Consider the following 13,589-nt stretch of genomic DNA (forward strand, 5'->3'; position numbering starts at 1 on the left):
TCATACACTTTAGTGTATGATAAACTAATAAATACAAGTATATTTTAGTTGCTACTACAGTAGAATGTGGTGTATTAGGCCTATTGTTGAAAATGTGGGTCATTTGTTTACTATACATTGTAAAAATCCTGTTTGGCTTAAATCTTTAAGCTGAATCAAATGATTTTTATGAGTCCATTGAACTTATATTAAACTGACTTAAAACAGTGTGTGAAACTTATAAATTTAAGTTAGAACATGATTAACTTAGCTTAATAAGTAACAATGACCTGAAAACATAATGCTGTCATGACTAATTGATCGTATAATTTTTACAGTGTATGATAAACTAATAAATACATGTATATTTTAGTTGCTACTACAGTAAACTGGTGTATTGTAGTAGGCCTATAAATTGTATTGCTGAAAACGTGGGTCATTTGTTTGCTAAAAAAATTCTGCTGCCTTAAATTAAGCTGAATCAAATTAACTTGGAGTCTACTGAATTCATATTAGGTTAAACCAACTTAAAACAGCTTGTGAAACTTATAAATTTAAGTAAGAACGTGATTAGCTTAGCATAATAAGTTGAAATGACCTAAAACATACGCTGTCATGACTAATTGATCGCATACTTTTTACAGTCTATGATAAACTAATAAATACAAGTATATTTTAGCTGCTACTACAGTAAACTGTGGTGTATTAGGCCTATAAATTGTAATATGGAAAACGTGGGTCATTTGTTTATTAGCCTATAGTTGTTGTTTACAATAGTAGCTATAATTACTCCCAACATGTTAACCTTATGGTTTTAAAACACTAGTGTTTACTATAAATTACTACAGTATTTTTCATTTGGGTGTCTAACATTTATTGTAGAATATTTGTGCAAGAGGCCAAAGTACTTTGTAATCCCAATCATCTGTTAACATGATTTCAATTACTGTTTTAAAGGATCTTTAGACATCAATCATCTGTGCCATTTATAATAATCATATGAAGAGTTTATCAATGCCCATTCTGGAATCTGTGGTTTTGTTTGTGGCTAAATTATACACGCGTTCTCTGTAAACTTTAAATACACATGAATCAAACCACTTTTATTAAGGACTTTTGAAATAGAGCTGTTTTATATGCGTAAAGAGGAATTATATTAAAAGGGATAGTTCACCCAAAAGTGAAAATCCTCTCATTATTCATTATTTACTCATCCTACACTAAAGTTATGAGTTACTCTCAGTGTTTTTCAACACACAGGGAAATATATAATCGAATAACTGTATGGAATTAAGTGCAAACCCTGGGTGTACAAATTTTACAAATTTGCAGTAGAGCAAATACAAAACAAGACATATCAAAGTTAATATAAACGAAACTCAAACAAAGAGCCTGGACATAATTCCCAGCATCTTCTGCTTGTATAAAGACAATTTTTCTATGAATAAATGTAAAAATTGCATATTATATAGGAAAATCCTGCACAAATGGATTGTTTAGACCAGTATTACACAAATAGGAATGTTGCACATCTTAAGAATTGTTTATTGTTATATGTTAGGTGATCACATGTTTATATAGATAATCTGAAATGTGAATATGTAATTTTATTGCTGAATACACTGAATCAAGCCAGGGAAAAAACAGCTATTGACCTCCAAAGTATTTTACATTTTCTTGGTCTTAGAATGGATGCCAATGGCGGCTTTTCCCTCAGAATATTTGGTTTTCTGTTCAACAGAAATTCATGAGGATCTGTTTTAGATTTTTGCGTGAACTATCCCTTTAAGCAGCAGTTTTGCCATCAGTTTCACGAAATTCCCTAAAAACAAGAACATATTGTGGATAGATGCTGCCATTTTGTTTTGCAGTCGATATTTTCCAAGGCCAAATTTGAGGATCGTCAATAAACGATCAGATCAGGATCTACTATAAAAATGAATTAATTCAAATATAAAAATCAACTAAAAAGCCTTTATTATTTTTTTAAAGAGTGTTTTTATATTTACTTTGGAAACTCCTCTCAGAATGGTTTGCAGTGCCTTTTTTACTGTGCTTCGCCTATACATGGACTCAATAAGTGTCACAGTGGCCTCGTGGGTATAAGAGTGGATAAATTGTGAATTTAAATAGCACAAGTCAACATTTATTGCAGGGGGATTACGGGACGGTACTCTTAAGTGGAGGAGATATTAAATTTATGCTCCACATAAAGCGTCAAAATGTGTGTTGCCCCCTTTTTTTCCCTCCGCCGTGATGCGGAAAGAGCGCGGGGCTAAAAATGTTCAAAGAGCATTTTAAAAAGGCATTAAACGTGTAAATTCAGAAATGTAGTAAACTCTTCGCAAGAAAGGCAGGATTAGCACAGATCGGCCGTTTCTGCTGGCAAAAAAGCAAAGTCCGACATCAACAAACATCAGAGGAGCGAGTCGGGCCCCGTGGCTTACAGCGGTAATACAACGCTTTTGTACACAACACCATGAAAAGAGGCTGCGAGGACTTGAAAAGCTCTCTAATCCCTCCAGTAAATTCAGAGTTAGGGTGTATATTTATACTGCTATTTCACAATTGACTGGATTCGAAGCTTTGTAAGTCAAGAGGCTCCATCTGAACTGTCCAAACTATCCAATCATCTTCATTCAGCGCCGGCGTTTTATCTGTTTATTGCTTTACAAGGGCTGCGAGAGATGAGTTTTCTAGACGTGTAAACACTGAATATCGCTGGTAATTGCTGTAAAATGGGCCCCGACTGCACAGCTGATATATTTGTTGGCTATTTCTTTCCTCTCCGCTGTTAAATATGCTTAGCTCGTACACACAGAGGTGATGTTTTGCTGTCTGCAGTTTTTGTAAATATTCTCTTTTTCAAATGACGATGCCGCAAAAATCTGATAGTCAAACATCAGGGATGCATTTATTCTTTTTTTCCCCAATGATATGACTATAAAATCAGACCACTTTATTACAGGATTTGAAACCAATGCCACATCATCTTTTCCTAAAAATGCTGGGTTATTGTTGGAACCCAATGTTGAGTTAAAATGTTTGTTCACACTTTTTATGTACAATTCATGCTATTAACAAATCATTTACATAACATTACTTTTAGCTCAAACTATACTAATTAGCTGCTTATTAACTGTTAGTAAGGAGGTATTGGGTAGGATTAGAGATGTAAAAAAAAGATTATGAACATTAAAAGGGCTAATAAACAGTTAATATCGTCATAATATTCAGGTATTAAGCCACTTAATAAACGGTTACTTATACTAAAGTCTTTCATTTAGTTTAAATGGACAAACAAAACTTTTGAGTATAAAAAGTTTAATTTAAATTCAGTTTAGAAATTTAACAATTGTGTGGGTTGGTCCATATTTGACCCAATGTTGGGTTATGAAAAAAATGTAACTTTTCCACCCCAGGGATATTTATAAAAAGCTGGGTCATTTCAACCCTATTTGGCATTAAATTTTGACAAAATCAATTTGTTCATAGCTCAAGATTTGGGTTTAAAAAGTGCTGGGTTATTATAACACAAATTGGTTAGTGTGTATTATGTCTAACATTTTACATTACCTAAAAAATACGAGATTGTTTAAACCCAACATTGGGTCAAATTTAGACAATCCCATTTTTCGTTTTTTTTTTTTATAATTAAATTGAAATATTTCTTACCCAGTTGGGTTTGTCCATATTTGACTCAACGTTTGGCTACAGCAACTTAAATTTTAGAGTTATTTCTGGCTTATCATTCAGGGTTAGGGTGATTTCAACACAATTTGTGTTAAAATGTGGACAAAACCCAATTACTCTGTTAAATTTTTTGAATTCATTTTATAGGAGAACATTTAGTTTTGCTAATATTTTAACCAAATTGGGTTAAAATAACCCAGTATATTTCAGAGTGTATTATGTCCAACTTACACTCTTGGGACAAACATAATTTTTTCCAATTAAATTTAAAATCACACTTTAACCCAGCAGTTTGGTTTGCCGATATTTAACCAAACATTGGGCTACAGCCACTCAGTGTTGTTTTAGAGTGTTTACATAAAAATATGGGCTATTTCAACCAAATTTGGGGTAAAACGTGGACAAAACAAATTACTAGGTACATTTTTTTACAATACATTTACAATACATTTATTAAGGGAACAATCAGGTTCGCTCATATTTTAACCAATTTGGGTTGAAATAACCCAGCACTTCTAAAACACAGTACATATTTTATACAACCTAAAAATACCAGATTATCATTACCCAACATTGGGTCAAATTTGTACAACCCCATGTTTGGGTTAATATATTTTCTTAAATTGAAATGATGTTTTCTAACCCAGTGGTTGGGTTTGTCAATATTTGACTCAACGTTTGTCTACAGCAACCCAAATTTTAGAGTTATTTCTGGGTGATTTCAACACATTTTGGGGTACAATGTGGACAAAATGACTCTGTTACTTTTTTTAAATTCATGTATGTTTTAGGTTTTTCATATTTTAACCAATTTAGGTTGTAATAACCCAGCATATTTCAGAGTGTATTATGTCTAATGTACACTCTTAAAAATACTAGGTTGTTATAACCCAATGTTGGGTCAAAATTAGACAAACCTGTATATTGGGTATACTGTATATTTTTTTAAAAATTAAATTTAAATGACACTTTTTTTAACCCAACAATTGGGTTTGTCCATATTTGACTCAACATTGAACAGTCGCCCAGCATTTTTTTAAAGTGTTTACAGTGTTAACCCAATTTGGGGTAAAATGTGGACAAAACATTTTTTTTTTTTATTTTGGTTGAAATAACTCAGTGTTTTTCAGAGGGCATTATGTCCAACATACACTAAAAAATACAGGATTGTCGTAACCTCACATTGGGTCAATTTTGAACAAACCTGAAATTTTTAAAAACTAAATATAAATGATGAATTTTAACCCAACAGTTGAGTTTGTACATATTTGTCTATAAACACTAAATGTGTGTATGTGTGTGTGTCAGCTCATCAACTCTTCATGGTCACGCAGATCAATAGAGCTGGGTTGTTTTTAAACACACTTGCTCTAAACTACAGGCTCTGCTTTTAACAGCATTGATTGAGAGAAGATGGATGGGTTGTGAAGAAGATTTCCTGCAGTGAGAAACCTCCAAACACACGACACACAATGAGGCCTGCTGATAGTCTTAATGCACTTTCAGGATCAGGAGTATCGCAGCAGTTTTCAGAGCGTTAACTTTGGTTGACGGACTTTATTGAGCAGTTTAAATCGTTTGTTGGCATCAGGAACTGTTTCTTAACTCAAGCTTGCCAACTGTTGTGTCCAAAATAATAAAATTCGTTATTTAGAGCAAATTCACCTGGTAAAATCTTGAGAATTTATGCAACGGACCAGCTTAAAGACGCTTCTGATAAATAATAATAATAATAATAATAATAATAATAATATTTATAATAAGAGCAGCCAGCCTGATCTCACGAGAAAACGTAAGTATTTTACATTTTGCCAGTTTAGTGGTTAATTCGTATGAATTCGTACGAGTTCAGTCGTACGAAATGGTACGATTTTAAAAAGGAGGCGTGGCACCTGACCCCACCCCTAACCCCAACCGTCATTGGGGGATAAGCAAATCGTACTAAATTGTACGAATTAGATCGTACGAATTCATACGAATTAGCCACTAAATGAAAAAGTTACGAATTGCCGTGAGATTGTGTTGGAGCAGCACGGTGGCACAGTGGGTAGCACGATTGCCTCACAGCAAAGAGGTCGCTGGTTCGAGCCTCGGATGGGTCAGTTGGCATTTTTGTGTGGAGTTTGCATGTTCTTCTTGTGTTGGTGTGGGTTTCCTCCGAGTGCTCCGGTTTCCCCCACGAGCAAACTTCCAAGCAATTTAGCAGAAATGCAAATACAGCCATTCAGAAGCACAGAATAGAGCACTCATTGCACTCCAGTGAAATTGTCAGGTTTATAATCTAATTACTACATATTAAAGCTCTTTAACATGACTAAGTGTCGATGCTGAATCACTGATATGTGTTGGTTTGCTCTGAGTCTCAGCTCTGAAGTTCAATTTCAAACTGTTTATTGGATTTTCAAGATCTGAGGTGAACTATCTGCTGTTGCTTTTAGTATGGCACTAAATGTCACGTATAATGGCGTTCAAACTCAAATTGTTAGCATTTAACACTGACAATACTCAGCTCAGGTACACCTCATGTGCTTAATTCAGTTTATCCTGTTGTTCCAGACTGATCTCATCACACTCAAAAGAATGATATGTTGGCGTTAATTAACTTTTTTTTGTCCACTGGTTCCACGTAACCGAGTTAAGTTACCTTTAAGAAAGAATATTAATTTTAGTGAACTTAAGTTAGTTACATAAAGGTAATGTAATGTTGTTTAGTTCAATCAACGTAACATTTATAATCTAGCTTTAATCAATGTAGTTATTTAAGTTCAATTATTGTAAAATTGATATTGTTGTGTTTAACCAAATAAAAAAACTGTTTCCGTTTCATTGAGTTTATTCAATAGCATTTTTACAGTTTTACATATTTTCCAGCAATAAAATGATTATCAAAATCCAAATACTGTCTTTATCTGTATCTTCACTTATTACAATAAGTTAAAATATTAATACTATTAAAATAACAGTAATACAAGTATGAAGCAAATTGAAAACAATAAATGATTTTAAAAATATGCTTACAAAAACATCATAAAATACACTTTTCAAAATAATACTTTTCATATATTACAAAAAACATTCAAAAATAATAATATTCTGCCTTCAAATGATTTATCAAAAATATACTTAGAAAAATTAGGTCTTCTTTTGTAAACTATACTGTACCTTCTTTACACTGAAAAAGCAGATAACACTTCAGTTGTTCAAAGAAAGATTAACATTTTAAAGCAAAGTAACACAATCAGCACTACACCATAAATTAGACCAACCATCACAGAACATGCAATAGCTACACACATTCATCTCTCTGACACTTTCACCATTTATGCACATTTGCACCAGACACTTTCTTACAACCACTCCCTATATCTAAAAAACAAAACATTGTGCATGAAGTCTGCTTTACACAGGTGTGTGGGCTTGACAAACCACATGTAGAAGCATTCTTAATTCTTAAATTTTTTTGTATGATTAGCACATCTTGGGTGTATTGCCTCTTCTTGTTGATTTGCTGAATGTCTCCTCAATTGTAAGTCACTTTAGACAAAAGAGTCTGCTAAATGTTAATGTAACGACTGTAGATTCATAAGGTGGTGTTGCACATCAAGGTTTGCGCTTCATCATGCCCAGCATCCTAAAAAAGTCAGGTAAAAAAATAAAACATTTACCAACAGATCAAAGGTGAAAGGAGGAATTAATTTAAGAGGAAAATACAAAATGTTTAAAAAAATAAAATAAAATAGCTTACCATGTATTCTCTCACTTAGGGGTTTTGAGGATGCATTCACACCTTTTTTTCCACTGGTGATGTTCTAAATGACATGAAATGACAATTAGTAATTTACTAAATAATTAGTAGTTAAAATTACTAGTAATTTTTACTGTACATCATTTCAATGAGTGTATAGGCATCTAAAGGCATAGTACCTGGATGATCCAGTCCCCTCAGCCAGATATGGGACTTTAGAGGTTGAGCTGTAAACCTGTGAGGGAGAAAATAGATGTGAGTGAGCAAAGATTTAAAATAATAAAATATAATAATATAAACAGCAAACTACTAAACTTAAAAATTTAAACTTGTTAGATGACCAAACAAATAAACTTACATTAAATATGTCATAATTCTAGATGTCATCCTATTTAAGTGTTACAAATGCATTTTTGCTGATTTTTTTTAAGTTAACAGGCTTGTATAATATAATTAGATAATAAATACAATGTGCCAACACCACATTTTAATTAATATTATGTAAGTTATCAAAACTAGCATTCAAACTCGACAAACTGCTTGACACTCATTTAAAATAAAGACCATCAAATCAAATAAAAAATCAAATCACTTTTATTGTCACATTATCAGCAGCACGTGTGCTATGATGAGTGAAAAGCTTAGACTATTCTAACATGACTATTCCTTCTACCAACGTTTACAACCTTATTTTGGGGGAGTTAATATATACCAAGTATAAAATTTCACAGGAATGCAAAACAAACTATACATTTATCTGTCTATAATGTGGAAAAGACACAGGGAACATGGCAATTTCATAGCAATACTATACACAAACACAACAGAGTATTACAAGAGAGTACATTTATGATTCAAATGTTGTCACAGCCTCAGTATAAATACATAAAAAGTATTAAAAAAATCTCACCTGTGTGTCCACATTGGGGAAAGCTTTGTGCACGTTCTCAATTTGTACTGTAATCTTCATCTTTTGATTCCCATAATATGGCGCCGAACTGAGAGTGATCGTTGTGGTTTGAATCTTCTTACTTCCTGTGTTGTTTTGAAACTGCGCATGTGCAGATATTACTCCACCTATTGACCAAAATGCAGTACTACAGAAGCAATACAACTCCCTTTCATTCATGTTAATTAAGCAAGCTGTTTAAATGTGAAAACTTACTTTTTCTAATTTTTTCCAACACAACACTTTTATTTTTAATACACAAACATAAGCGAATTGTTTAATTTAAACATAGTTACATTCTTTGGACCAACTAAAGCCATAATTCATTTTTTTGAGTGCAGGAAACGCAAGTATTTTACGTTTTGTCAGTTTAGTGGCTAATTCCTACGAATTTGTGTCGTACGAAAATGTCCGATTTTAAAAAGGAGGCGTGGCACCTAACCACACCCCTAACCGTCATTGGGTGATGAGGAACTCGTACTAAATTGTTCGAATTAGATCATACGAATTAGCCACTGAATCAAAAAGTTACGAATTGCTGTGAGATTGCGTTGGTTGTTCAGCTGTGAGAAATAGAAGCCATTTCTAAAATACATTTATTTCAGGTGTTGGTCAGGACCACACACTATGTCACCCATAGGTTTCTGAAGAATGCAAAAGAAGCTACAAGTAGGCGTAGCCAACTGTCGCCATATTGTTTGCGTGTCTTCGCGCCCACCGGGGGATACCAAATAAGGGCAACGAGGTGGAGCTACAGACGGCTGCTAGCATTCTGCTTAGACGGGCTTTACTTTGGGAGAAACCTTTAATACTTCTTTACCTGCAACCTTTTAGTGTTCTGAGCACGTGTGCTTGGTTGTACACTACATCCATAAAAATGTTTAGTCTTTAAAAACACTGCTGTACCACATTGAGCCGCAAAACATTGTTCTTATGATATTTTTCAACATGAGAAAATCCCGAATTACTTCCAAACACTTCAGATATAGTCTGTGTTAGTAAATGCACGGCTATTGATGAAATCCAGCATAACACTGTATGACAACGCTTCAGACAGAGCCTACAGCTAATCAAACTTTCAGATTCTGGAGCGCATTACAGCACTAAAGAACATTATAAATGATAAATGATCTTAAATAAAACAAATACATCTACAGAGAGGGTGTATAAGAGTATAATTTCACTCAGCTGGGAAATGGAGGCCACGTGAATGGTTTGTGAGCACAATTAAGTGCACACAGCATCCCATATCATCTGATAATTGCAGGAAATTATTCCATAAAGCAGCTGAGTGTAAAGCCACAAAAAACAACACAAAAAAAGCGATGTATATGGCGAGTTCAGTGGCTAATCAGCAGGAACCAGCTAAGATGAAGTGACGGCAACCAGCAAGATCTAGCTGTCAATGAAGTGGCCACGCCCTTAATATAACTTAATATAAAGTAAACGGATGAGTTATAAAAAATAAAAAATAAAAATTCACCCCCTCACAGTTTTCATGAAGGGTAATATTAGCTATATGATCCAAAGCCATCTTTTTTGTAAACATGTATTTATCATCTGTAAAATTGGCCAATTTAGCATTGCAGTCTCAGAACATCTGGAATTCCTGGAGCCAGCCCCCAAAGGAGAGTCGATGAATTGCAGTTTTAGTTACTTCCGTACTGACTTCTACAGGGAGAGCAGGAGGTTGCCGCTTGGTTAGGACAAAAACCCTTTAATATGAAGAACATTCTAGAATATCTTAATTCTTCAGATTTCTTGGAAACATTCAATCATTAATTTTCTTGTCGGCTTAGTCCCTTTATTAATCTGGGGTCGCCACAGCGGAATGAACCACCAACTTATCCAGCAAGTTTTTACGCAGCGGATCCCCTTCCAGCCGCAACCCATCTCTGGGAAACATCCACACACACACTCATACACTACGGACAATTTAGCCTACCCAATTCACCTGTACTGCATGTCTTTGGAGTGTGGGGGAAACCGGAGCACCTTGAGGAAACCCACGCCAACACAGGGAGAACATGCAAACTCCACACAGAAACACCAACTGAGCCGAGGCTCGAACCAGCAACCCAGCGACCTTCTTGCTGTGAGGCAGCAGCACTACCTACTGCGCCACTGCTTCGCCCTTCTTGGAAACGACGTAATTGTTTTGTGTTCAATCCACTTAAATGTGTTCAGTAACTATAAAAATGCTTCCACTCAATTCCTTCATGTTATCCCAACACAAACTGATTAATTTAACTTAATCATTTTTACACATTTAAATTGATCGAACATAACAATTCAGTTTTCCCACCAATACCTCAAGAACTGTGTTGACTCAGCTCATGTTAAATAAGCAGCAAGCACAAGCAGCAAAACTCAACATTCTGAGTGAACGCTTGCTAGAAAGAAAAGCGCGCGCAGTGCATCAAGAGTGAATTAGCAGCGCAGTTATTATTCATCCTCTAAAACAAGCTCAGCGTGATTGTGTTACTCTGACAGTCCTCCAGGCCTTCAATAATAGATTTCATTTAGAGTTCAAAATGGCCAGAGACGCTGATGGCTCAATTGACTTAATAATAGATGGGCGTTAGTCTCTAAAATAATATTGACTTAAACGGCGGCTCCAACACACAGCTGAGCTCCAGCCCCGGGCCCCGCTTTAATTGAAAGCATCATTAGGAGCCGTCTTCAATACCAACACGCAGAGCCATTGGCTAATTAAGACACGCCGGCTCGCAGTGGGTTTGTATGCCTTGTTTCGTTATTTACATCAAAGATTAAAATCATTTCAGACGGAAATACAGTAAAAACAGTATTCAGGACATTTGTTTAGTGCAATGGGATGAGATTGAGATTAATAGACTTGTGCACAACGCTAATCACTGAAATATTGTCCATATAGGATGTTTGGGGTAAGTTCGCTACAAAAAAAACAAGCTTTTTTGATAGTTTTATGGCTTGTTTTGTCAAGTTTCGAGTTCAAATATATATATATATATATATATATATATATATATATATATATATATATATATATATATATATATATATATATATATATATATATATATATATATATATATAAAAACTTAAATCAAGGTGGATTTTCTATAGACAAGTAATTAACATTGTTTAGTGTCAGAAATAAGATGTTGAAAATTAGTTTTTCCTTAAAGCAAGCTACATAGTCTGGGTAAGAGAAGTAAATGTAAACTAAAGTTGTTGAGATTTTTTTTTAAAGCAAAATCTTACTTAATTTTGATAAGTTATTTCTGAAAACAAAATAAAAGCCTCTTACTCTGACCTGCAGATAAAAAAAAAAAAATACAAAAAAAGAAAAAAAAAAAACAATTGGAGGTTAAATTAATAATTTTTAATTTAATAAAAAAATAATTTAGAAATTAAATAAAAACAAATTTTTATCAAATAAGTGATACTAAAATAAAATATAAAATAAAAACAAAATAAAAAATAAAATGAAAGAATTAAATTAAATAAAATAATTTATTAAATAATAATAATAATAATAATAATAATAATAATAGAATAAAATGCATAAATGTAAATAAGCCAGTTTACTGAAGTACTTTTTTGCATGATTATTATATTAGTCTCTCATTTGTGAAAGAATATATATTTATAGGTTGAAAATTGAGCTTTTCTACCCTATTATTGGGTAGAAAACCCCAATAGGGTTAAAAATAATAACCCAATTACTTGGGTTGTTTTTAACCATACTACTGGGTAAATATGGAACAGAACACATCAAGGGTTAAATTAACCCAAGTAATTTTAACCCTACAAATTGGGGTTTTCTACCCAATAATTGGTTATTTTTACTTAAATAATAGGTTAATTTAATTCAAAAAATGCCTGCAAAAGATGACCCAGCAATTTGTTTTGTTTTGACTCGGCATCAGTACGTAATTATTTAGTTCAGAAATGTCTGACTAGGGCTGCTATGGGTATGAATCTCATTTTAATAATCTGAAAACGCAAGGAATCTGTGTTTGTTACTCCATTTTCATTGCATTTAAACAAATAAGTACACAATATGCGGTATCCCAGTCAGTCCCTGCTGTGACTTGATGTTGATTTGATCCAAAAAGCTAGGCTGGAACTACCCAAGACTCTGAATATATATATATATATATATATATATATATATATATATATATATATATATATATATATATATATATATATATATATATATATATATATATATATATATATATATATATATATATATATATATATAATTTTTCCCTAAAGTGGACCTTTTTGCAGTTATTCAGCTCATTTTTTAAATTAAAATAACCCATTAGTTGGGAAGGTGCTATAATAAACTATAGTTGGGTTATATGTTTGGGTATTTTTAACCCAACTAATATACATCTCCTAGCTACTGCCCTTTTGAACTAAACATACACTCATAACTGGAGTTATGACTCTAAATCATATATAAATCCCAACATGACACTCCTCGCTCAACTCACCGCCGTTCACATGTACTTTTCTGTCTGATTGCATTATTTCTTGTAGATGTAGGTGTATATTATTCTTTAAACAGCACTGAGCACTGAAATCGCATTAATATAAAGTGCAGGAAAAGTGCATCCGAGATGAGATTATCACGCAGTTGAACACACCGAGCATTTGCAGGAACACAGCGACTTTGTAAAGCAATGCATTCATCTCATCTGCTGGAGCATTTAGTTAAGCTGAAGGAGAGGGAGTGTTATCCAGAGAGCCGGAACAAAGTTGGAAAGGCAGCGCTCGCAGGTTTAATATCGCCATTTCACAAGCACTCCTGCATTACATCTGTTCGGCGCGCCGGCAATTGACAGAGAGCCTCTGTATTCACAAGGGTTGAGTTATCATATTAAAAATACATTTATTCTAAGTCAATTCCTGAGATTGTTTGGCAGTGCTGGAAACAATAACATCATGGAGGACTCCGCGCTCCTGCCAGCACCCTGGGGTAGCGCTATATTTCTTTTTGATGTGATTAAAACACAATGATGAATATGGTTTGCTTTGTCGTTGAATGATGGTTTGGGAAGCGAGAGCGCCTTGCTCAATGGATTCCATCATCCGAAATGGAAAGACACAAATATATGATTACGTTTTGATCTATTCTGAGAGCGCTTCGGGTGATTTACAGTAAACACCGCAGATAAAAGTTTTACATACATCGGAGGTTGCAGGTATAACCAGCAGCGGCTC

General features: G+C 33.8%; 3 protein-coding genes across 6 annotated transcripts in view; all 3 read right to left on the bottom strand.

Moving 5' to 3' along the window:
- The window catches only part of snx20 (sorting nexin 20), a 677,202-nt gene that overhangs the window by 377,041 nt on the left and 286,572 nt on the right, over positions 1 to 13,589 (bottom strand). The window lies entirely within an intron of this gene.
- The window catches only part of dus2 (dihydrouridine synthase 2), a 255,399-nt gene that overhangs the window by 150,719 nt on the left and 91,091 nt on the right, over positions 1 to 13,589 (bottom strand). The window lies entirely within an intron of this gene.
- LOC110438397 (uncharacterized) overlaps positions 1 to 13,589 on the bottom strand; it is a 140,191-nt gene that overhangs the window by 103,027 nt on the left and 23,575 nt on the right. The window lies entirely within an intron of this gene.

Source organism: Danio rerio, chromosome 25, assembly GCF_052040795.2.
Source record: "Danio rerio strain M-AB ecotype USA chromosome 25, GRCz13ab, whole genome shotgun sequence".
NCBI classification, from domain to species: domain Eukaryota; kingdom Metazoa; phylum Chordata; class Actinopteri; order Cypriniformes; family Danionidae; genus Danio; species Danio rerio.